Genomic DNA, 26150 nt, shown 5'->3' with positions numbered 1-26150 from the left:
GCAAGAATACCAAGTCTCAAACAGAACACCAATTTATGCTGCAAGAGAAGAAGGTGCTGATGGATTGGCAAGTGAACTCAGATAGATTGAGGTATTGCCATTGGGACTGCACCCTGTGTTTTGTTTACAGTCAGTTCTGCTATATGGCAGTATCTCCATTCTTGTGCAATCCCGTCGTCTAAGAAAATCGCGTGATGATAACACTATTTAAACTAATGGGGTCCGAATTGTGTTATAACCGATACGTGCGTTAAAAGGTTCACACACTAGAAACAGTGTCCCTAATTTGTTAGTCGTGTTACAGCGAATTTGTGCTAATGAAACGCGTGTTATTGGAGAACGAGCTGTGGTTTGCAAAAAGGTGGAAATGTTTGTCCTGTTTGCACCAGTCAGGACAAACCCCACCACCACCACCACCACCCCCACCACCACCCCCACCACCACCCCCACCACCACCACCATCGGTTTCTGCCAAATGTAGCTGAGTGACATTGCGAATAAAAGTCAACTTACGGCCTGAAAAAAACTCTCAGAGATTTGTCTTTCATAGGATACGTGCATGAACACTCCACCTGGTGAGGTATCTGCATTTCATTAACAGTCCAAGAATAACACCACTCAATGAAAGATCTATATGCAAGGATTTTCACCATACTCTTTTATTTTGCTGTTTGATGGTGGCATTTGATTTTGTTTCCCTTAATTTGAAGGATTTAGACATACATTGTGTGTTGTCTCAGTAGGGTGTAATTTGAAACACAATCCAACAGGGTTGCTGTGATGAGTTGCTGTTGCCATGGTGAATGGTTAGTTCAGTCAGTCGTCTCTGTTGAGTCTCCATGGTGACAGGATCCAGACCAGTTCAGCGTTTTGTAAAGAGATGGGTTCCAGTGCTGTGCAATGAGGAACTCCTTTCCCTTTGTGCCTGAAGATCATTTAGACGCACACTGTTCAGTACAATGAAAAGGAGGATCTACTATTCCCAAAAGGGAACGGAGAGTATGGTTTGGAGGTGGGGCATTAACAATTTAAAGCTTTCACCACCACCACCTGCAAAACAGCAGGATCACCCTCTCTAGTGTCCTTGTTCATTTCTGTGCTTGTAAGTGTGGGTATGTTTTTACTTAGTCTCTGTTACAATTTTTAACTTTCCATTTCTAAAATTTGTTCATGGGGACCTGGGTGTCACTAACTGGAGAGGGTGGTGGTCAGCTGCCTTCTTGAATTGCTGCAGTCCTGGGGAATGCAGGGTGGGGTAGTCAGTACAGGTACACTCACAGTGCTGGGAGAACACGATTTTGACCTGACAACAGTGCAGTAATGGTGATCTGGTTCTCAGTATATCAAACATAAGCTCTGTACTGATGCAGCAGGGAGAGCTCTGGTAAGCTGTTAATCAATGAATTGAGAACAATTAAACTTGGCATTTCAAGTCTTACTTCAAGAGTGACCTTATAGAGGTTTCTACAATCATGAGGGATTTAGACAAAGTGAATGACAAGGGTCTTTTCTCTAGGTTCAAAACTAGGGGGCATATTTTTAAGGTGAGAGGAGGAAGCTTTAAAAAAGATATGAGGGGCAACATTTTTGCACAGAGAGTGGTTTGTGTGTGGAATGAGCTGCCAGAGGAAGTGATGGATGCAGGTACAGTTACAGCATTTAAAAGACATTTGGATAAGGACATGAATAGGAAAGGTTTAGAGGGATATGGGTGAAGCGCAGGCAGGTGGGTCTAGTGTAGCATGGACTGGTTAGACCCAATGGTCTGTTTCCGTGCTGTATGACTCTGTGACTCCATGAGTTGGACAGTTAGTCTGCACTGGCATTTCAGGTCCATACTCACGGTGCCATGCCATTGTTCAATATAACAGCAAGGTTGCCAGATCTCCTAATCCAAATCCTTTCTTTGAGGCCGGCGTCAGGGACAGATTCACTTACCATTTCTCTCAGGGGCTGCAGTGTATAAAAGGGCTGCAGTATCTGTCCTGATCACAAGCCAGGCTTCTTGAGAAGGGATTCATCAGGGAGGATTCATCATTGCCCTGTTCCTCACATGCCAAACTATCCAGCTGGCACTGGGCAACAGCTGGGCAGTTGCTGTTCCCTCTGGACAGGGGCATTGTCCTTTTTGACATCCTGTTTATTAACAACAACAGAAAAATCTGAAGGCACACTGTAAGTCTAACAGTATTTACAAAGAAAAGGATAGCTCAATGTTTCAGGTCACAAAGTATATTGTTGACATCTGAAGTTTTAAACCATTTTCTCACCATTTCAATAAAACTATTTTCATCGAACTGTTCAGACATGTTATGGCACAGCTCAGGGGCAGGTAAGACTTGAACAGGATCCTTCTGTCCCAGAGGATGGGACAGACCCCTATGCACAAGAGTCCTTTGCACTGTTATGTGAGTGCATGGAATACACTGCCAGCAGTATAGTAGAGTCAGTTACGTTAGGGACATTTAAGCGATTCTTCGATAGGCACGTGGAAGACAGTACAATGAAGGGTATTTAGGTTAGTTTGATCTTAGAATAGGATAAAAGGGCAGCATAACATCGAGGGCGAAAGGGCCTGTACGGTGCTGTACTCTTCTGTGTTCTATGTTCTTATGTACCTGTGAAATATTTCCATTTCATTTTTGGCATTCAGTGTTTGCAGCTTTTAGTCTTTTTATTGAATTATGTAATTACAGAGTTTAACTGTATCCCAACGAATTCCAAAGTTGTTTAGATCTGAATACAAGGAACGAATTAGTCAAGTTCAGCTGGAGTTTAGAACAGTGGGGGGGTTTTACATAGAAACCTGTAAAATTCTAACAGGGCTAGACGGAATAAAAGCAGGAAAGATGTTTCCAATGATCGGGGAGTGCAGAACCAAGGGATTGCAGTCTAAGCCACTTAGATTAGATTGCTTACCGCCTTCGGCCCAGCAAGTCCACACTGACCCTCCAAAAAACAACCCACCCAGACCCATTTCCCTCTGACTAATGCACCTAACACTCCGGGTAATTTAGCCTGGCCAATTCACCTAACCCGCATTTTTTTTTGGACTGTGGAAGGAAACCGGAGCACCCGGAGGAAACCCACGGAGACACGGGGAGAATGTGCAAATGCCACACAGACAGTTGCCTGAGGCAGGAATTGAACCTGGGTCTCTGGTGCTGTGAGGCAGCAGTGCTAACCACTGTGCCACTGTGCCACCAACATTAAAATGCGGAGAAATTTCAGAGAGTGGGGAGCCTGTGGAATTCAGCACCACAGAAAGCGGTAGAGACCAGAATATTGTATCATTGCAAGAAAGAATTAGATATAGCACTTGGAGCTAAAGGGATCAAAGGATATGTGGGAACAAGGTGATCAGTGATGATCCTAATGAGTGGTGGGCTAGGCTCAGCAGGCTGAATAGCCTCATCCTGTTTCTATTTTCCGTCTTTCTAAGAGGCATTATTTGCTTCCCCAATCTAACTGTACTGCACTGAAGTGAGCAATAGTGATTGAGATCAGTGAAGGCAGCTCATTTATCTTGGAATAATATTTGGCTCACTTGGATAATATTTCAACTTTTGGATGGAGCCACGTTGACCAAATTTTTCTTAAATTTTGATATAGAGACTCAGAAAATGCCAGTCCAAAGCGTGAGTCTGTCTGAGCAGGAAGCCAAATGAGTGGTGACGATACCAGGGAATTTTACGACTCCTGTCTCCTTCTGAGCAAGTAAGGTTGGTGCTGTTTCCTGTTGGTAAAGCCTCCGACCATGTGCCTCCTTCAGGAGCCACAGTCTGCTATGTGCCATCTTGGCAATTTGTTGCATGTTCTCACTGTTGAAAAGCTGGCAGGTTCAATTTTGCACAGCGTCTGAGCTTCTTGAGCATTATCCTGTGAATTTTGATCCGATAATTCCAGAAGGATTGTAACTACTTGGACATAATGAACTATACTTCCTTGGACATTTTTAAAAAAATCATTCTATCCCTGGTGGTCTTGCCTTTAGCTGTGTGGGCCCTTTATGTTTGGTGTTAGTTCGCTATCTATGAGTAAGGAATAAAGAGCTGGCCACTCTGTCTCTCAATCCTGGTGCACCATTCAGTAGGATCGCGGCTGATCTGAATACTCCACATTCCTGCCTATCTCCCCGATAACCTTTCACCTCCTTGTTCATGAAGAATCTATCTACCCCTGCCTTAAAAATATTCACAGACTGTTTCCGCTGCTTTCTGAGGGAGACAGGTCCAAAGCCTCATGACCACCTGACAGGGGGTAACCCTTCTCTCTATATTAAACGGACTATTCCTTATTTAAACAGTAGCAGCCCCTCGGCCTAGTTCTAGATTCTCCCACAAGAAGGGATCATCCTTTGCATATCCGTCCCGTCAGCATCTTGTATGTCTCAGTCAAGTCTTCTCTTAAGAACGCCTCACCTTCTAGCTTGAGACCCTCCAGCCACACAGCATCAATGTGGATTGCAGCAGTTTCCTCATCTCCCCTTCCTCCACCTCATCCCAGATCCAACCCTCCAACTCAGCATCACCCTCTTGAACTGTCCTGCCTGTCCATCTTGCTTCCCATCTATCCGCTCCACCCTCCACTCCAACCTATCACTATCACCCCCCTCAACCTGCACCCACCTATTGCCTTCCCATCCATCTTTTCGTCAGCCGCATCCCCTATTTTTCTCACAGCCCCCTCCCCCCAATCCTAATGAAGAATTATGCCCGAAATGTCGATTCTCCTGCTCCTCGAGCTGCTGTGCTTTTCTAACACCACACTTTTTGACTCTGATCTCCAGTGATGATAAGCTGAGACTGTTCAGCATTTCCTCATAAGGCAATCTGCCCATTCCAGTTATTAGTCCAGTAAACCTTCTCTGAGCTCCTTTATTTTTCCCTCTATATTCATTCATGGGATGAGGACATCGCTGACTAGGCCAGCATTCACTGCCCAGAGGGTAAATGAGAGTCAGCCACATTGCTATGGGTCTGGAGTCACATGTAGGCCAGACCAGGTAAGGATGGCAGTTTTCTCTCTAAACTACATTGTTGAACCAGATGGGTTTTCCCCCGACAATGGATTCATGGTCACCATTAGACTCTTAATTCCAGATATTTATTGAATCCAGATTCCACCATCTGCTGTGGCAGGATTTGAACCCATGTTCCCAGAACATTACCTGGGTCTCCGGATTAATAGTCCAGCGATAACACCACTAGGCCACTTCCATTGTGCTTACACTCTTCCCTAAAAAATAACTTTTCTTTATTCACTCATGGAACGTGAGCATCTCTGGCTGGGCCAGTATTTATTGCCTGTCCCCAGTTGCCCCTTGAGAAGTTGGGGGTGAGCTGCTCTCATGAACCACTGCAGTCTGTGTGCTGTGGGTTGACTCACACTGCCCTTAGGGAGGGAATTCCAGGATTCTGACCCAGCGACAGTGATATATTTCCAAGTCAGTACAGTAAATGGGAAGTATATTGCTATTCCATCCAGGTCTTTGGGAATAGAATCCCTACAGTGTCGGAACAGGCTCAAATCCACACTGATCCTCCAAAGAGTAATCCAGTCAGACCCATTCCCCCTACCCTATATTTATCCCTGACTAATGCACCTAGCCTACACACCCCTGAATACTGTGGGCAATTTAGCACGGCCAATTTACCTGACCTGCACATCTTTGACTGTGGCAGGAAACCGGAGCACCCGGAGGAGACCCACACAGACATGGGAAGAATGTGCAAACTCCACACAGACATTTGCCTGAGGCTGGAATTGAACCCGGGTCCCTGGCGCTGAGGAGGCAGCGGTGCTAATCACTGAGCCACTGTGTTGCCCATTTCCAGTCGCTCACTGGAAACCGTTCGAATGTTTACTTTGCTTCAATATAGAAGTTTTCTGCTTTGAACAAAAGCAAATTACTTGGGTGTGAAATGAAAGCAGAAGAATTCCAGAAATATTCAGCAGATCTGGCAGCATCTGTGGAGATGGAAATACAGTTAACAGTTCAGGTCAAAGACTTCACAGCAGAACATTCCAATTGTTTTTGACATTATTTAAAACCCACAGTGTTTTTCTGCTCCTAATTCTATCTTAATTTGAACTAATAGTCACAGCTTCTTGTTTAAAAGTTTGTAATGTGTATCTGTCATTTGCTGTAAGTGACATAAAGCTGGTCTGTATTTGGGAAAACCTGTTTTATAGTCTATTTTCATCCAAGCTTTATGTCCCATGCAAGGCAAAGTTAAAAATCACACAACACCAGGTTACAGTCCAACAGGTTTATTTGGAAGCACTAGCTTTTTGAGCACTGCTCCTTCATCAGGTGGTTGTGGAACTTAAGGCCACCAGACACAGAATTTATCGCAAAAAATTACATTCTGTGTCTTATGGTCCTGCTACACAACTACCTGATGAAGTCCCACCTGCTGCAAAGGTGTGTAATAACACCCCTGAACAGGTTGATTCGAAAATATCAAAAGCCAGTTATTTCTCAGTAGCACTAGATGTACACTGTTCATCCAGCTTCCTCTCTCTCCATGGATGATGCCTGACCCACTGTGATCTCCAGCAGTTTTCTTTTGAGGACTGAGTTTGTGACCCACCTGCTCCAGAGGTGAGTCATAACCATAAGACATAGGAGCAGACATCTGGCCATTCGGCCTGTCAAGTCTGCTCCCCCATTCAATCATGGCCGATAAGTTGTTTCAACCCCATTCTCCCTGTAACCTTTGATCCACTTGACAATCAAGAATCTATCTACCTTTGTTTTAAATATATTCAAGGACCTGGCCTCCACAGCCCTCTGTGGCAGCGAATTCCTTAGATTCACCACTCTCTGGCTGAAGAAGTTTCTCCTTATCTCCATTCTAAGGGGTCTTCCCTTTATTCTAACTGTCTCCTTGGATCCTAGTCTCTGAATAGGTCGATTAGGAAAATATAAAGTTGTAAGAAGGGCACATTGAGGGCACATTGTTAGGTTTCTCTTACAGAGATTGGAGTGATAGGCAGGATGTTGCTTATCAGCGTGCCTTGGTTAACATGGGGCAGGTCAGTGACATGTGTTAGTGAGAGTGGGGAGCTGGTCCTTTCCCTGTGTGTGGGACTCCTTGGGTAACAGACCAGAACTGATTGGCTGTGTGTGATGCAGCCAATGGCAGTGCATTCCTGCAGAAAATAAATGTAACAGTTTGAAGGTGTAGTTGTTGTTGTTTGAGGTTTTGTAGCTGCGCCTTGCCTGGTGGTTTCCTTCTCTTCTTGCGATCTGGTTTAATTTGCAGTTTGAAAGGATCCAGCAATAAAGTTTGTGCAGTGAAAACGATTGTGAGGAGTCAGTAAACAAAAGCAGAACAAGTGAAGTATGTCGCTGCTGTGAGGGCGTGAGCAGCTCCACTCAGTGAATCTGATTCAATTACAATTACACAAGCAGCAAGTCCACGATTGTTCCTTGTAAAATTGTTTTCAGCTGGGAATTACATGTGCAACAAACACAGAAAGCGTTGGAGAAACTCAGCAGGTCTGGCAGCATCTCTAGAGAAAGAAACAGAGTATACGTTTTGGGTCCAGTCACCCTTCTTCAAATGCTGCTGTGTTTTCCCAGCGTTCCCTGCATTTGTTACAGATTTCTAGCCTCTGAATATTTTGCCTTTATTAGTTTGATGAGCAGCTTCCCCTGACCCGGTTGCTTTAGTTTGTCTCTCTGCTTTCGAAATTCAGCCTAGCGCTGTTTCTCTGTCAGCTGTGGCTGAGTGGGTAGCACTGTCACCTCTGAGTCAGAAGGCTGTGGGTTCAGGTCCCCTCTCCAACCCTAGAGCTCAGACATCTGAACTGACGCTGCAATGCAGCACTGAAGGAGAGCAGCAGTGCTGTTGTTTTATTTTATTTGGATGCTTCATTCAACCTCTCTCCCTGTCCATGGATGTAAAGCGTCCCCAACACTGTTAAGAAGACCGGGAGTTTCTCTCTGGTGTCCTGGTCAATATTTATCCCTCAGTCTACCTGAACAAAAAGCAGACCATCCAGGTATCATCACTTTTTATGGAAACTTGCTGTGTGCAAATTGGCTGCTGAATCCCCCACACAACTGGCCACATTTCAGAAGTGTTTCCTGGGCAGTAAAGCACTCTGGGACATCTTGTGGTATTAAATGCGTTATACAAATGCAAGTCTTCCATTTTTCTTTCTGTGATTTTATGCTGGCTTCAAGTGTTATACAATGTAATTAATCTGATCAGGACAAGGTATTCAGTAATGTTGTATCTCTCATTGTACATTACTGTCCGATAAGCTCGTATTTGTCAATGCAAATGGAACAACTCTAAAGGAATAATGATGGTCTTGTAACACAGGTACATCACAGCAGTATTAATTCTGTCCAAATTGCTGAGTTGTGTTGCTAATGTTTTTTTACAGTAGCAGTCAGTGCATGTATCCTGACAAATTGTCCATAACACTGAATAATTTACCTGTTGTGGATTCTGATGTGTGTGTTGGTGCTGTTTAACGCTCTGCTTTTAACCGGCCAGCTGGTCATTTTTCAAGGCGCCTTTTCTCAGGAGAGAATGTCCTCTACGCATTTCATTGGCGCCACAAATTGTACCACAAGCTACCCAGAACAGACTGCTCCAGCAACTACACAAACACCAGCTTCCACAAGATAAAGCAGATTTGTCAACTGTTCACAAAGCCAGACCTCCCACTCTGGTCCCCTCCCCGCATTGTAGAGCTTGAGATGTTCTGTTCTGCAAAACAAAACTAAAACAGAAATCGCTGCAAAAACTCGGCAGGTCCGACAGCATCCATGGAGAGAGAAAGCAGAGTCAACATTTCGAATCCAATGACCCTTCTTCAGAACTCAACCCTGAAGAAAAGGCATAGTGGATTTAAAACATCAACTCTGTTTCTCTCTCCACAGAAGTTGCCAGATCTCCAGCTATTTATGGTTTCATTTCTTGTTAAAGGCGTCTGTGCATTCAGAAACATCTGTGGTTCATCAGGATAAGTGATGAATTAGCGCAGAGTATTAGAGACTTTACTCATTTATATGGGATGTAGATTCTTGTGAAACTAGAAGCATTGAGATACCTGATATTGTAATGTAGTCAAATAAAACAAAGAATTGTGGATGCTGGAGATCAGGAACAAAAACAGAAATTGCTGCAGAAACTCAGCAGATCTGGCAGCACCAATGGAGAGAGATACAGAGTTAACGTGTCGAGAACTATCTGAAGAACACTCATATTAGGACCACAACGTTAACTCTATTTATCACCCCACTGATGCTGCCAGATCCGCTGGGTTTTTCCAGCACTTTCTGTTTCTATTCTTGAGTACGCTCAAGGTTGGATCAGACAGCTTTTTGATGAAGGAGCAGATGCAGGTTATAGGGAGCAGTAAAGTGGAGTTAAGGCCACAATCAGATCAGCCAGGAGCCTCTTGGATCAGGTCTCTCATAGTGGTCTCTCAGCCCAGTGTGGTGGTCTCTTGGCCTGGTGTGGTGTTTTCTTGGTTCGGTGTGATGTTCTCTTGGCCCGATGAGGTGGCCTCTTGGCCCGGTGCGGTGGTCTGTCTGCTTGGTGTGTGGTCTCTTGGCTCGATGCGGTGGTCTCTAAGCTCAGTGTGGTGGTCTCTCAGCTTGGTGTGGTGATCTCTCGGCCCAGTGCGCTGGTCTCTCAGCCCGGCGTGGATCTCCAGCCTCAAGATGATTCCAGAGCAGTCTTCCGCCATTGACAGCTTCAGGGTTAGGCCCGACCCGGACTAGAGAATAGGTGCTGGTGTGGACTGGGATGGAAGGACTGTTATTCTATACTTTTTATTTCGTAATTTTTCCAATTTATTTGTACAATCTGTAATCTCGGACTTTTTCTTTCTTTATTTTTCTAATTTGTTTTCCCCTAACATTTGTACTTAAGAATCTGTACCGAGGTACCTTTGTACCTAAGATGACATTGTAAGTGGCGACTTGTCAACTTTTCTGTGTACTTACTTGAGGATGTGACAATAAAACTAATTCTAGTCCTAAATCTGTTGAATGGCAGGATAGGGCTTGAGGAGCTGAATGGCCTACCCCCTTTCTATTTCTCATGATCTTTTGTCTAAACTTTCTCAGCGAGTTACTCTGTTGTATCATCACTTTCCCCAGTTGTGGGTTCTGACTGCTGGCTACTTACCCATTGAGAAATACTCTTACAAAACAGAAAAATAAATGACCTCATCATCTGCTCAGAAGTTTTCATCATTTTCTGGTTCGCATACATTGTTGTTTTAAAAGTCCTTAAGCCTCAAAAGTGCCTCAGTGAAAGATTGTTTAATTAGGGAATTTTTTAAAAAAAGTTCAAGAACGATATTTGTTCTCTCATCCTCAACGTGTCAGACATGCTACTGTGTTTGGCTGCAAGAAACTGTTACAGAGGATCAACAATAGTTTGTGAAGTTCTACTGTTAGGCAAACCGGTTAGTCATTAATCTTTGGTGAACGGTTTGCTTTTGGAGAAAATGATACAGTTCATTCATCAAGAGGAGATAAAGGAACAGTGCTATATGCAGAAAACATCCCCAGTCATTCAATTTGGTTCAAGTTGATTGTGAAATGCACGTGTTTGATGTTGAGGGTCGTGCCAGTATAATTACAGTATTTACTTGGGGACTTTCCATTCTAAATGTTGATAGCAAAGTGTGACAGCAAATACTTATCATTTCAAGACAGAAAGTGTGTAGTCACTGAGATAGTTTGCAGATAGATAGATAGGTAGATGTTCAGTGAGCAGTCAAGGTGATGGGAAGGAAGGGTACAAGTGGGCGGCACGGTGGCACAGTGGTTAGCACTGCTGCCTCACAGCGCCAGAGACCCGGGTTCAATTCCCGTCTCAGGTGACTGACTGTGTGGAGTTTGCACGTTCTCCCCGTGTCTGCGTGGGTTTCCTCCGGGTGCTCCGGTTTCCTCCCACAATCCAAAGATGTGCAGGGTCAGGTGAATTGGCCATACTAAATTGCCCGTAGTGTTAGGTAAGGGGTAAATGTAGGGGTATGGGTGGGTTTCGCTTCGGCGGGTCGGTGTGGACTTGTTGGGCCGAAGGGCCTGTTTCCACACTGTAATGTAATCTAATCTAACCTCTGACATTAACCTGACATTTATTCATCATTCCTGTTTGCCTGTTTTGAGCTTCAGCACATTAAATCCTGTCATTAATAGATTAGTTGGAGGTGATGGGGAAGATGAAATCGCAAAATGACTGAAAAAATGTGCGCCCATTCGGATTGTGAGTGGGAAAATACTAGGCTTTAGTGGAAAGTCTAGAGACTTTCAGTATGACTGACATGTTACAAACACACACCTGTGTGGAATACAATGCAAGACAAAGCATTCATACCAGTTAAGATTCTAAAACATGAACTGATACAGTCTCTAATAGAGAATTTGAAGAGTACAGAGGTACTGCACCTTCAAAAGTCAACAGGTTAATCATTTTTGAGCTGTAAGGTTGGCTTGACAGCCCAGATAAAATGTAGTTGGGCAGAAATGGGATTTTCAAGATGATTTACCCCTGGATTAGATAGACTCAGAGTCCACATTATAAAAATGATACATCATCTCTTTGGGTTGATGGATAAAAAAGGACTGTCCTCTGTTCCTAAGTCTGAATAGAAATATGGGAGAGAACCAGAAGCCATGAGATCCATTTCATTGATTGACAAGATACCAAGGCTAAATGATGTGTTATTCTAAAGGATAATGGATGTAAATTTGCAGAGCAGTGCAATGCTAATGTTGGGTATAAAATCGAGAAGCAAGCACTTCCATCCCTTTGGATTCCAGGTCTCACTAAGTGATTCACTTTGGTTGGCTGATGCTGTTACTATAAAGTATTTTGATAAGCGATGTTGTGGCTGATTGAACCACAAAGCTGGCCTACCCAGAAGGTTATGTTCTTAATGGGTATCTTATGTTGCTCCACCACAACCTCCCACACAACTACCTGGATGATTAAGCATAGCTGCTCTTTAACATTACTGGTAACAACTCTTGTTCAGGAGCGGATCTGAAGATAGAAGCGTATTCAATTCTAAATATATCAACTCCCCCAGTGGCATAACACAATAGGCTTTTCTGATTGAGCAGGGAAGGAACTGGTCCCCTCTTGGCTGTAGAAGTAGCTGATAGTTCCGAGCAGAGGTTCTTATGCAATTGGATGAGAATGAGTTTGACGCTGTGTCTCTCCAGTGGAAGGCACTGAAGTGAGCATCTGCAGAGGTCACTTAATAATGCAACAGCTCTTCTAGCCCTTTACAAAAATTAAACAAGAAGAATTTTACTAAAGTTTGAGAAAGCAGGGGTTAGTTCACTTTTATATTTCACATGGTCACAGATACAGAGGATAAATCCAACTTGAGATGTGCTTGGCTTGTTACTTCTTGAAAGGGAGTATCCTTTGAATCATTTAGCTGCCCAAAGTTTGCCTGTTCCCGTAGCCTGTGTAATAAAGATTCACTAGACTGGCTCCTAGCATGAGGAGCTTGCCCCTCGAGTAGAGATTGGTTAGATTAGTTCTACGTTCCCTGAGCTTTCAAAGAACCAGAAGGGATCTAATTGCAATATGTACAATTCTTAAGGAGCTTGACAGGGTGGTTGCTGGGAAAATGGCCATGAATCTCCAGTGTCCAGTCCAACTGTGGGGGATATATGTGTTCAACTAACCCCCCTCATCCATTAAGCTGTCCAGATCACACGCCAATCAGCTTGCTCAGGTCTGCCCAATGAACATCTTGGTTATCCTTGACAACAGAGCCCTGCTTCTGCCTGAAGCTGCCAACCAATCAGAGGCCTGCAGTTTCTGGGTCCAAAAGACCATCGGTCGAGGTCTACACTTCAGGGTATCCATTAACGGAAGGTAAATGGCTTTCTTTTCCCTCTCGTGGGGTAGGAGTCATGGAGTGAGGGGGATTGGAGGCAAGAGCTCTTCAAAGTCACCCCTTTGTCCCGAGTCTATGCCTCCTACTCCCCCCAGATTGGAACTAACGGAGGCTACCATTCCCTCCTCCCCCTCCCCCGCCTTACACAACCCTGAGGTCAAGTTGCCTTTTTGTAGATAGCCAATGGGATTGGGGAAAAGTTGACACCTTTAAAAGCTTTGATTGCTGTTGAGTTGGGAAAGGCCTTATTGGACCATCTGACTCGGACTTAATTAATGAAGTGGCAAGAGGGAGGCTGACGTATCTCTCTACGGCCAACCTGCCCAATTACCTCCCCTTTGTGCCATGTCCGGGAGGGGTAGGTGGGGTGGGAATATCCAATTAATGTTTCTCTAAGCCGAGGAATCTAGAATCAGGGCTTTCAAAATGAGGTGCCAACCATTTATGATTAAGATGAAGAGAAATTCACCCAAAAGAATTTGTGAATCTTTGCACTTCCCTCTACCAGAAAGTTGCAGATGTTGGTTAAGCCATTGTGTATGTCCAAGATATTGACATTTCAGTATCGAGGGAAAAGGGGAATACTGGGATAATGCAGGGAAGTGGATTTGGAAGAGAGGGACATTATCTTGTTGAATGGTTGAGGAGGTTCAAGGGGCCGAATGGCCTACTGCAGTTTAAATGATTGGATTAAAGGGTGTTTTGGTGGTGAGGACAGGTTTCTCTCTGAAATGGTAATATCGACAGTTTGGAGCAAATCATTGCAGACACTGTGCTGGAGAATCTGTGCTGGAGAATCTGTGCTGGAAACAAAGAAAATGCTGGAGATCACAGAGAGTCAAGCAGCATCTGTGTAGAGAGAGCAAGCTAATGTTTCACGTCTTGTTGACTCTTTGTCAGAGCTGGCCAGAGTCAACTAGACTCAAAACATTAACTTGCTCTCTCTACACGGATGCTGCCTGACTCTCTGTGATCTCCAGCATTTTTTTTGTTTTCAATATCCACATGTCAACAGGTTGGATCGCCTTGCAGTGTCCTCCATCAGCAAGAATGTCTGGGAGGAAGGTATCACTCAGTACTCTGGTTTCTCTGACTGGACAGTACAACCAGACCATAGGCAGTTAATGAGGAATTATTACCCATACACATCATTGCATTATGCAAATTCACATCCAACAACCTTTTGGATAACACCAGAAAAGGAGATTTTAACCCCTTATTGATAAATCTTTCTTTTAAAGTGTTGTATTTTTAACGGAGTTTACTGGGACTTTGCCTCATATTTTTAGTGATGGCACTTTGTTAGCTGGTCAGGCAGCTATTGAAGGTTGGAAAACAATGGTGGCTGGTTGTATGATCACTGCAGCTCAGGGATAGCTATTATTGCATAAAACCATAATAGCTAGAAGCTGAAGTAGACCATTCAGCCCATTGAGTCTGCTGTGCCATTCACAGAGATCACAACAGATCTCGATTCTCAGCTCTACTTTCCTGCCTTTTCCCACCACCCATAATTCCCACACTGATCAAAAATCTATCTCAACCTTGAACACGCCTAACGGTCCAACCTTGTTAGCCCTTGATGGTAAGGAATTCCATGGATTGACTAGCTTCTGAGAGAAGAAATTCTCCTCATCTCTGTCCATATAGGTGACTCTGAGATTCTTCCCTCAGGTCCTCGGCTCTCCCACAAGAGGAAACACCCCTCAGCACCTATTCCTGGACCCACTGTCTCAGACAGTACTTTCTCATGGCCCCATTTAGAATATGTGTCCAATTTTGGGCCCCACACTTCAGCAAAGACATACTGGCACTGGAGTGTGTCCAGCGGAGATTCACACGGATGATCCCTGGAACGGTCAGCCTAACATATGATGAACGGCGGAGGATCCTGGGACTGTATTCATTAGAGTTTAGAAGGTTGAGGAGAGAACTAATAGAAACTTACAAGATAATGCATGGCTTAGAAAGGGCGGACGCTGGGAATTTGTTTCCATTAGGCAGGGAGATTAGGACCTGTGGGCACATCCTTAGAATTAGAGGGGGTCAATTTAGAACGGAAATGAGGAGACATTTCATCAGCCAGAGAGTGGTGGGCCTGTGGAATTCATTGCCACGGAGCGCAGTAGAGGCTGGGACATTAAGTGTCTTCAAGGCAGAGATTGATAAATTCTTGATCTCGCAAGGAATTAAGGGCTATGGGGAGAGTGCGGGTGTGTGGTGCTGAAATGCCCATCAGCCATGATTAAATAGTGGAGTGGAGTCAATAGGCCGAATGACCTTACTTCCATTCCTATGTCTTATGGTCTTAAGGACACATGGCTTGCTTTACCAGTGATTCAATGTGCTTTTCTGAAAAAGAAAAGGATTTTGAACAAAAGAAGATAATTTTGTTTTAGAGTCATACAGCACAGAAGCAGGACCATGTGCTCACTATGTCTATGTTGACCAACAAACGCCAAATTACACAACATGTTATGGCTGTACAGGACATTGGTTAGGCCACTTTTGGAAAACTACGTTCAATTCTGGTCTTCCTCCTATAGGAAAGATGTTGTTAAACTTGAAAGGGTTCAGAAAAGATTTACAAGGATGTTGCCAGGGTTGGAGGATTTGAGCTATAGGGAGAGGCTAAGTAGGCTGAGGCTGTTTTCCCTGGAGTGTTGGAGGTTGAGGGGTGACCTTATAGAGGTTTATAAAATGTTTAGGGGAATGGATAGCCAAGGTCTTTTTCCCTGGGGTGAGGCAGTCCAAAAGCAGAGGGCACAACTTTAAGGTAAGAGGGGAAAGATATAAAAGGGTCCTCAGGGGCAACTTTTTACACAGAGGGTGGTGCGTGTATGGAATGAGCTGCCAGAGGAAGTGGCGGAGGCTGGTACAATTACAACATTTAACAGGCATCTGGATGGGTATATAAATAGGAAGGGTTTGGAGGGATATGGGCCAAATGCTGTCAAGTGGGACTGGATTTATTTAGGATATCTAGTCAGCATGGACAGGTTGGATCAAAGGGTCTGTTTCCATGCTGTACACTGTCTGACTGACTGCAGAAATCTAATTTACCTGCACCTGGTCGATATTTCAAGATTTTATTCCTCTGTCCTGTACTGTTGAGTTGTTGGTTTGTCTGTTTTGAATCATCAATTTGCCATCTGGGTTTTTAATCCTTCATCACTTCCACACAAGGATTGATTTTAATTGCATTCTAGGGCTTAGTGAGAAGATCTAGGAAAGGGCTCCGGATGTGTTATAGATATGACCCTTTTAAATGGCAAACCAGCTGCAGGAGAGGCAATCTTTAATTTGTACATGTCTTTACCCCGTCATTGATTACGTCTCCATGTTGTTGTTGTTTCTTGGCTTAGATTCCTTTAGTTAAATATCTCCCTCTTGAATCAGAGGCCAGATGTTTGCATAGAAACTGCTGCCATTGATCTAACACCTCCAGAGCATGTATAGAGACTATCCAGCACTGCTGCCCATCGATTGCTAAGTGTTTGGCATGTTTCCAGGCTGAGAGTGAACAGTCTGTCTCTCTACAGCAGTGCCTGCCAATGTTCACAGAGAAATCCAATGGAAACTTCATTAAAAATGCCGGATTGGGACCGAGCGTGGGCTCCGCTAAACCGGAGCTGCTGACCGGAGCCTCCAGGAGTCCCTCGGCCTGGTTATGTTAGTCTTTGCTCTCATCTGAGACAACATTTGTCTCTTGCTAGGCCACGTACAGAAGCCTTTCAACGGACAAAGTCAACCTAACAATGTTGGCCTCATTAGGTTAGTGCCTTTTTAACCTTGGGATCTTTTCAGAGTAGTAAGATTTGTTTTTCTCTGTAGAAATCCTATGTTGCTAAAAATAAAATGATGTTGCAGCAACGGTTTTGTGTGTGTGTGTGTCTGTGTATGTGTGTATATATGAGAGAGTGTGTGTATGAGAGAGAGTATGTGTATTAGTGAATATGTGTGTGTCTGTGTGTGCAATGAGGGTGTGTGTATGTGCATGAGTGTATGTGGGTGCATGAGAGAGAGATTATGTGTGTGTATGCGAGAGAGAGAGAGTGTGTGTGTCTGAGAAAGTGAGTATGTGTGTGTGGGTGTGTATGAGAGAGAGTGTGTGTGTATGAGAGAGTGTGTGTGTGAGAGAGAGTGTGTGTGTGTGTATGAGAGAGTGTGTGTATGAGAGAATGTGTGTGTGTATGTGAGAGTGTGTGTGTGAAAGAGAGTGTGTGTGTGAGAGTGTGTGTGAGAGAGAGCGTGTGTGTGTGAGAGGGAGAGTGTGTGTGTGTGAGAAACAGAGTGTGTGTGTATGAGAGTGTGTGTGTATGAGAGAGAGTGTGTGAGAGAATATGTTTGTGTATGAGAGAGTGTGTGTGTATGAGAGTGTGTGTGTGTGAGAGAGAGAGTGTGTGTGCGTGCGAGAGAGAGAGTGTGTGTATGAGAGAGTGTGTGTGTGTGTGTATGAGAGAGAGTGTGTGTGTGTGTGAGAGAGAGTGTGTGTGTGTGTGAGAGAGAGTGTGTGTGTGTGTGAGTGCGTGTGTGTGTATATACACATGTTGAGGCAGCCCTGTGACTGTCTGTGTCCCTGTGCACCATCGGACAGAGCAACGTGACAGCGATTGTGTGTGGAAGTGAATCAGCTAAACCGTTTCAGAATGACAGCAGACAGATGAGGGAAATCGTTTGCAGAAAGAACTCGAGATCAATTGTGTTGCACTTATAAAGGGAGTGCTGGTGTTCTCTCTGGTAACGTTCACCCAGCGCTATCAAACCTACTGTCCCATCAGATACCAGAGCACCAAGGACAATAATTCTGTAGAAGTTTCCTAAACAACCTGTTCCAAAATGTTATTCCACACCAATGGAACAAGTGGGACTCAAACCCTGGCCTCCTGGCTCACAATCATTCTATATTTCTGTTTGACCAGATTAACATCGATTGAAAGAATAAGTAGGATTTTAGTGTCGGGAAATCCTGTTTGAAATTGGTCACCTTGAGTTATTTCAGAGATACTGTGTGCTGTGATTTGTGACATTCTTGGGTTCAATCTGGTATCGAAAGAAGGATTTACCGTGAATAGGTATTTTTAAAAATCAACTAGGAGAAAGTGAGGACTGCAGATGCTGGAGATCAGAGCTGAAAAATGTGTTGCTGGAAAAGTGCAGCAGGTCAAGAAGGGCTTATGCCCGAAACGTCGATTCTCCTGCTCCTTGGATGCTGCCTGACCTGCTGCGCTTTTCCAGCAACACATTTTTCAGCTCATTTTTAAAAGTCAACCTGTATCTTATTTCTGGAACAGGTGAGACTTGAATCTGCACCTCCTAGCCTAGAGATAAAGGTACTACTCATGCACCATGAGAGCTATGACTCATCTTGTAATATGCTTTGTTGAGGTAGGGTGAGTGAGTGGGAAGGGGAGATTGGGGTGTGCCAGTTATGTGGTGTAATCCAGAGTCTAATCCTTTGGTTCAAATCACACCAAGGCAGCAGATGTGATCTGAACTGAATTCATTAAAATCGGGACTGTCAAGTTAGTTTCTGTAAAGTTGACCATGGCAATGATCAATCGACTGATCTAAAACAAAGTGGAGAGTGTGGTGCTGAAAAAGTACAGCAGGTCAGGCAGCATCTGAGGAGCAGGACAGTCAACGTTTTGGGCATAAGCCCTTCATCAGGATTCTCCTGCATCTCGGATACTGCCTGACCAGCACCACACTCTCGACTCTTATCTCCACACATCTGCAGTCCTCACTTTCTCTGATCTAAAATAAAACATCCAGTTCCTTCAGGGATGGAAATCTGCCTTCCTTACCTGATCTGATCTCCACGAGACTCCAGACCCACAGCAATGTAGTTGACTGTTAACTTCCCTCTGGGCAAATCACTCAGTTCAAGGGCAGTTAGGGACGGGCAACAAAAGCTGGTGTTGGCAATAACACCCACATCTCATGAAAGAATTAAGGAAGAAAACTGATTGTGCTTGGACATTGGAGACTGATCCCAATTGGGTCCTTAGTTATTTCTGTCATCCAAGCCCGGATACACTGCAGGATTACATCCTCTACACCAGCCATGTTTTACCTGCTGCCCCTCCCCTTCTCACACGTTGTCAGACCCTCTCTCCAACACTGGTGCCAACATTTTATGTCTGTTCCATGTCTAAATGAGATTGGCCAATGTTGCGACAAGTTATGAAACTGTGTGTCATGTGGGCATTGACCTTGAGTGAAATGGGCCTGAGACTAAGGGTTCCCAAAGGATCCCCTTCCGAACGCTGTCAGTTAATTCGGGGCAGGGTTTGAACCTGGGCCATGAAGGAACACTGTTGAAGTTGGGGAGATCTGGGATTTTTTTTTCTCTGCATGAGGTAAATCCCAGGCAGCGCATTTTCTGTGGGCTTCTACTCAGTCACAGGACCGTGGGAAACATCTATGGATGGGGCTGGCTGAGCTGCTCTTGCACAGAGTCCACACAGAAAGAACGGGCCAAGTGGCCTCCCCCTGGGCTTTGGCACTGATTCAGCATGGGTTTCCCCAGAGCAACCCATTAATGAGCAAAAACGCCAGATTCTTATCCAATTAAAAAACCGTGGAAGATAAATGAGAGAGAGAGAGATGGTTTCAAAATGGAGGTGCACTCTATCTCCAAACATTTTGAGATTAAAATGCAAAGAAATGGCTTGTTCATCCAAGCCAACTGCAGGCTCCTGAAGTGTCATTGCAAAGCATCTAAACTGCTTCCTAATGCCTGCACAGTCCGGGAGGCTGATGGGAAATTCCCCATCGGTCTCCTTTAATTGACCATCGTAGGCCCATAACACGCTATCCATTATGTGTGGGCGGGTCATAACTCCCACTCCACCCTACCTATCCTTCTGCTGTGAAAATTGGCCAGAATATCGCGGCAGATGCAATAAATGTAAAAAAAAAACCTCTCGTGCGGACAATTTGCATTTGTGTAGTAGTCTTTAGCAGTATGACATTCCATGGGGCGTTACGGCAATGACATGAAAACAAAACTTCACCCTGAGATTTTCACTCAGAGGTTTTTTCAGACAGGTGGCCAAAAGTGCGTTCTGGATTTAAAGGCGCAGAGGGGGATATGGAATTGTTGAGGCTTGAGGGGCTCATTCCTGAGTCTTAAGGTTGTTTGTTTTTCTTTTCTCTTTCTTTTTTTTTCTTTTTCTGCCCTTCACATCAAAGGGCAGTCATTCCTGTTTCTGTTTTTTTTCCACCTAAGTGCGGTAGTGCCTGTTTTTTCCCCAGCACCCATGGTGTGTGTATGTGCAGGTGTGAGACACAGTGAAAGACACAAAGTGCACGAATCTTTATTCAAATTCCACCACCAGGAAGATAGGAAAACACCCGAGTGGCCAGTGACAAGCACTGCCCTTCACATCAAAGGGCAGTGCTGTGTGATCAAAACAGTGAAAGGGAGGGTAGGGACTAAATCAAAATAGAGTTGGAGTTTTAAGGTTGTTAGCAATGGAAGGCTCGCCCATCATTGGAGGAGCAATTTAGAAATGGGGATGTGTAAGAGGTGGTATTTGGAGAAGTGCAGAAGTTGTGGACATGTGTGGAATATTACAGCGATGGGAGGGATGTGACTCTGGGAGCATTTGAAAACAACTTGAAAATTGAGGCATTTTTGGACCAGGAGCCACTGAGCACAGGAGTGATGGGTGAATGGGACTTGGTGACATTGGAAAACAGACAGTGCAAGCCAGAGCGCTCAGAATGATGAAGTTGTTTTTTTATTTCAAAAATATACTTTATTCATGAATACTTTGATGATCTGTACAACTGGACATGCCATACATATGTAAACATTCCATTTGTTTGCATACCAAAACAGAGTAATCATTCCTATTTACAGGTTTGTAGGATTACATTTTTAGCTGAGGCATCAGCAGAGCCCAAATGACTGCGTGGGCCCCCTGTTCTTCTTTAGGCAGGCAGACGTTACACGGTGGCCTTTCCCCACTGCGCCTTGGCGGCAGCTGCCCCAAGCTTCAGCGCGTCCCTCAACACGTAGTCCTAGAGCTTGTAATTGCCAGTCTGCAACACTCAGTCGGGGTCAACTCCTTCAGCTGGAAGATCAACAGGTTTGAGACCGCCCAGAGAGCGTCCTTCACCGAGTTGATGATCCCCCAGGCACAGTTGATGTTCGTCTCGGTGTGCGTCCCGGGGAACAGGCCGTAGAGCACGGAGTCCCACGTCACAGCGCTGCTCGGGACGAACCTCGACAAACACCACTGCATTCCTCTCCAGACTTCCTCTGCATAGGCACATTCCAGAAGGAGGTGTGTGACAGTCTCGTTCCCCCCCGCAGCCGCTTCGAGGGCAGCGTGCGGTGCGGCTGAGATTCCGGGCGTGCATAAAGGATCTCACAGGCAGAGCCCTTCTCACCACCAGCCAAGCCATGTCTTGGTGCTTGTTGGAAAGTTCTGGCGATGAGGCATTCTGCCAAATGGCTTTGACAGTCTGCTCAGGGAACCGCTCGATAGGATCCGCCCTCTCCTTTTCCCGAAGGGTCTCGAGGACACTACGTGCTGACCACTTCCTGATGGACTTGTGGTCAAAGGTGTTTTTCTTCATAAATTTCTCCACGAAGGACAGGTGATACGGAATGGTCCAACTACTCGGAGCGTTCCGAGGCAGCGAGGCCAGGCCCATCCTTCGCAACACCGGGGGCAGGTAGAACCTCAGTACGTAGTGACACTTGGTGTTTGCGTACCGGGGATCCACACACAGCTTGATGCAGCCACACACAAAGGTGGCCATCAGGGTGAGGGTGGCATTGGGTGTATTTTTTCCCCCGTTGCCCAGATCTTTATACATCGAGTCCCTTCAGATCCGGTCCATCTTTGACCTCTATATAAACTGGAAGATGGCCCGGGTGACTGCAGCGGCACAGGTTCTGGGAATAGGCCAGACCTGTGCCACATATAATAGCAATGACAGTGCCTCACACCTGATGACCATGTTTTTTCCCGCGATGGAGAGCAACCGTAGCTTCCATCTGCCCAGTTTCTGCCTCACTTTGCTGATACGCTCCTCCCAAGACTTGGCGCACGCCCCAGCCCCTCCAAACCAAATACCCAGCACCTTCAGGTGGTCAGTCCTGACGGTGAAGGGGATCGAGGATTGATCGGCCCAGTTCCCGAAGAGCATGGCCTCGCTCTTGCCTCGGTTTACCTTGGCCCCCGAGGCCCGTTCGAACTGGTCACAAATGCACATGAGTCTGCGCACGGACAGTGGATCCGAGCAGAAAACGGCGATGTCATCCATGTACAGGGAGGCCTTAACCTGCAGGCCCCCGCTGCCAGGAATAGTCACCCCTCTCAGGCTCGCATCCTTCCTGATGGACTTGGCAAATGGCTCTATGCAGCACACAAACAAAGCAGGAGAGAGGGGGCAGCCCTGCCTGACTCCAGATCTGACTGGGAAGCTATCTGATCCCCACGCGTTGATTGAGACTGCACTGACAATGTTGATGTAGAGCAGTCTGATCCAATTGCAGATTCCCTCCCCAAAGCCCATTTTGGAGATGTGTGATATCCTGTCAAAGGCTTTCTCCTGGTCCAGGCTGATCAGGCAGGTGTCCAACCCTCTGTCCTGCACGTAGGCGATCGTATCCCTGAGGAGTGCGAGACTCTCAGCGATCTTCCTGCCCGGCACAGCGCAGGTTTGGTCAGGGTGAATCACCGACCCTAGAGCAGACCTGACCCGGTTGGCGGTTACCTTTGACAGAATTTTGTAATCCGCATTCAACAGTGAGATTGGTCTCCAATTTTTGAGTTCCTCCCTCTCCCCCTTCCGCTTGTAGACGAGGGTGATGATGCCTTTCCTCATGGATTCACTCATGGTACCTGCCCGAAGCATACTGACATACACCTCCAGCAGGTCCTGGCCAATCAAGTCCCACAGAGCGGAATAGAGCTCGACCGGTAAGCCGTCGCTTCCGGGAGTTTTAATCTTTTCGAAGGACTCGAGGGCCTTGGTCAACTCGTCCAGAGATAGCGGCTGGTCCAGCCTCTCCCGTGTTCTGTCGTCTAAGACCTCCGTGATAGAGGACAGGAACGACTGGGAGGCCGCGCTGTCGGTCGGCTTCGCGTCATACAGACTGGCATAGAAGGATTTACTGATCTTCATGACGTCAGCCTGAGATGACGTTAGCGAGCCATTTTCGTCCTTCAGGCTGCTGAGCACGGAGCTCTCTTTGTGCACCTTCTGGAAGAAGAAACATGAGCACGTCTCGTCCTGCTCCACCGAGCGGACCCTGGACCGGAAGATTATCTTGGAGGCCTCCGAAGCAAAGAGCGAGGCTTGCTGGCCCTTCACCTCCTTGAGGTCCTCTGTGACATCGACCCCCATCGTCTGCAGCAGGAGCAGGTTCTGCATACTTTCCTGGAGCTGGGACAGTTTTCCCCGCCTCTCTCTCGCCTCCTGAACACCTTTGAGGATGAAGAACTTCTTGATGTTCCCTTTTACTGTTTCCCACCAGTCCGCTGGGGACTCAAAGAGGGGCTTCACGGTTCTCCAACCTGCGTAGTCCCTCTTGAGCTCCTCAATGTTTCCCGGGGTCAACAGCTTGGTGTTCAGCTTCCACGTTCCCTTACCAGCCCGCTGCTCGTCCTGTAGGTGACAGTCGGCCAGCAGGAGGCAGTGGTCGGAGAAGAACACTGGCTTGACGTCGGTGGATCTGACCGAGAGCGTTCGGGACACAAACAGGTAATCTATCCTTGAGCGGATAGACCCGTCTGCCCGTGACCAGGTGTATCTACACTGCGCTCCGTCTGCAGGGGCGCTGAAGACGTTGTGCAGCTTGGCATCTTTTACCGTGTCCATCAGGGCTCTGGACGTGGTGTCCAGTTTACTGTCCCCTCCCCGCCGGATCGTCCATCTGCATCAATGATACAGTTGAAGTCTCCGGCCAGAATGACCGGCCTGGACGTAGCCAGCAACAGTGGAAGCTGTTGCAGGACGGCCAACCGTTCACTCTTACCCACTGGGGCGTACACATTAATCAGTCTCAGGGGAGCATTCCTGTACATGATGTCGGCGACGAGGAGGCGCCCGCCCACCACCTCCTTAACCTCGGAGATGGTGAAGTTGCCTCCTCTCAACAGGATACCTAGGCCGGAGGCCCGGCTATCGTTGCCCCCTGACCAAACTGACGGCCCATGGGCCCATAAACTCGACCATCTCCTGTAGCTGCTGAGGTGCGGTATCCCACACTCCTGCAGAAACAGGACTTCGGCTTTAATGTTGGCCAGGAAGGCCATCGTAGAAACACATCGCGTAGCCGATTTGATGCTACGCACATTGATGCTGGCAACTCTTATCCCCATTTTAACAGTTTACAAGGTTAACAGTGTAAATTTGCTGCTGGTCTTGCCCCTCTGAGGTAGAAGCAATGAAGTTGTAATCAAAACTAGTGGGGTATCCTGGACACCCCAGATATGTGCAGTGTCCTGAACACACAGACCTGAGCTTCCACCATTAAATTGGTGGTTACTGCCAGGACATAAGAAGGAAATGTTTGGATTATTTGAGTCAAAAGTCAGGGGCTTGACTTCCAGATAATGTTGACTGTATTCGAGATGGTATAGCAATACGTGCAAGATGGAAAAGCACAGCGAATAAAAAGTGCAGGTCAAGTAGAAACAGATTGGTAGGATTGTGGATATGGGTGGTGTCAGCAAACTGGGAACTGCAGAGTCAATTACTGCCAGTAATCCGAGAGAACAGCTTTAGTTTATGGAATAACAGCTTACAATTATCAATACTTTCCAATCAACCTGATCAGAATGTTATCATAGTCCTCAGGAGCAGATGGGACTTGAATTACTGGCCTCCTAGGTCAGTGGTAAGGGCACTACCACTGCACCACAACAGCCCTCAACTTATAATTACATTGCGCCTTCACACAATAAAATGTCCCCTCAGCACTTAGGAGTATAAATCACTTCCCTTTATTAGGGTTTGAAGGAAATTCTGGTATCAAGGCAATACAGAGATTGTGGTGCTCAGCAGATCAGCTGAAAATCACATCACCGAATCAGTTGAACAAGTCTGTTCATTAGCTTATTACATACCACGCACTCTCTCTCATACACACACACTCTCTCTCTCACTCACTCACACAGACACACACACACCCTCTCTTTCTCACACCGATACAGACTCTTACACACACACTCTCTCTCTCACTCTGTCTATCTCTCTCTCACACACACACAGATACTGACTGACAGATGCACACACACTCACACAGACAGAGACAGACACACACACATGCATATGCACAGGGATACATTGATTTAATTTTACTCTTTGGTGTTTTGAAGGCTTTCAAAGGTAGAGGGAGGGAATGAAGGAAATAGCATATTCCTGTCTACCTTTAACGAACCTACTGGGGTGCGGTGGTGGGTGTGTTTGTGGTGGTGGGTGGCTTGTGTCTGTGTGTGGGTTTCTCTGAGACTATGTGTGTGTAGGGGTGTGGGTGGGTGGGCGTGTGTCTGTGTGTGTGAGTGTGTGTGTGTCTGTATCTGTGTGTTGGGTGGGCGTGTTTGTGTGGGATGGGAGGATGGGCATGTGTGTATATGAGTGTGTGTGTCTGTATCTGTATGTGTGTGTCTGAGAGTGTGTTTATATGTATCTGTGTGGTGGGTCTGTTTGTCTGGCTGAGTGGGTGGATGTGTGTGTCCATCTTTGTATCTGTGTGAGTCTGTGTGCGCTTGTATGTCTGTGTCTGTATCTGTGTATTTGTATATCTATGTGTCTGTATCTGTGTGTGTGTGCATCTGTGTCTGTATCTGTGTGTGTGTTTGTATCTGTGTGTATGTGTGTGTCTATGTGTCTGTATCTGTGTGTGTGTCTGTGTATGTGTGTATCTGTGTGTGTGTCTATGTATCTGTATCTGTGTGTGAGTATGTGCATCTGTGTCTGTGCATGCATGTCTGTATCTGTGCGAGTGTGTGTGTTTGTATCTGTGTGTGCATCAGCGCCTGTATCTGTGTGTGTGTGCGTCTGTGTCTGTGTGTGCATGCATGTCTGTGCAAGTGTGTGTCTGTGTCTGTGTGTACGTGCGTGTCTGCATCTGTGTCTGTGTCTGTGTGTGCATGCGTGTCTGCGTGTGTGTGTGTGTTTTCATCTGTGACAGGCAGAACAACTCCAGTTGCTGACAGAAGGTGTTCATTTCATTAATCTCAGAGAAGCAGTTTGTGCAATTGGATGTATCACAGCCCCTG

At 45.9% G+C, this 26150-nt stretch overlaps 1 protein-coding gene across 8 annotated transcripts in view; it reads left to right on the top strand.

The window, feature by feature from the left end:
* Positions 1-26150, top strand: part of pik3cd (phosphatidylinositol-4,5-bisphosphate 3-kinase, catalytic subunit delta) — a 235114-nt gene that overhangs the window by 63332 nt on the left and 145632 nt on the right. For 5 of the 8 annotated variants that reach the window (XR_015753428.1, XM_087980286.1, XM_087980283.1 and 2 more), the window contains exon 3: positions 3613-3722. The exons of 1 other annotated variant lie outside the window; for it this stretch is intronic. The gene's annotated coding sequence lies outside the window, so the exon portion shown is untranslated. The remainder of the gene's footprint in view (positions 1-3612; positions 3723-26150) is intronic. 2 more of the 8 variants (XM_087980285.1, XM_087980280.1) reach the window with 1 other exon arrangement.

This window comes from Chiloscyllium plagiosum, unplaced genomic scaffold (assembly GCF_037043375.1).
Source record: "Chiloscyllium plagiosum isolate Xiang-an unplaced genomic scaffold, Cpla_swu_hap1 HiC_scaffold_37, whole genome shotgun sequence".
Classification (NCBI taxonomy): domain Eukaryota; kingdom Metazoa; phylum Chordata; class Chondrichthyes; order Orectolobiformes; family Hemiscylliidae; genus Chiloscyllium; species Chiloscyllium plagiosum.
This window is presented reverse-complemented; position numbering and strand designations above follow the sequence as displayed.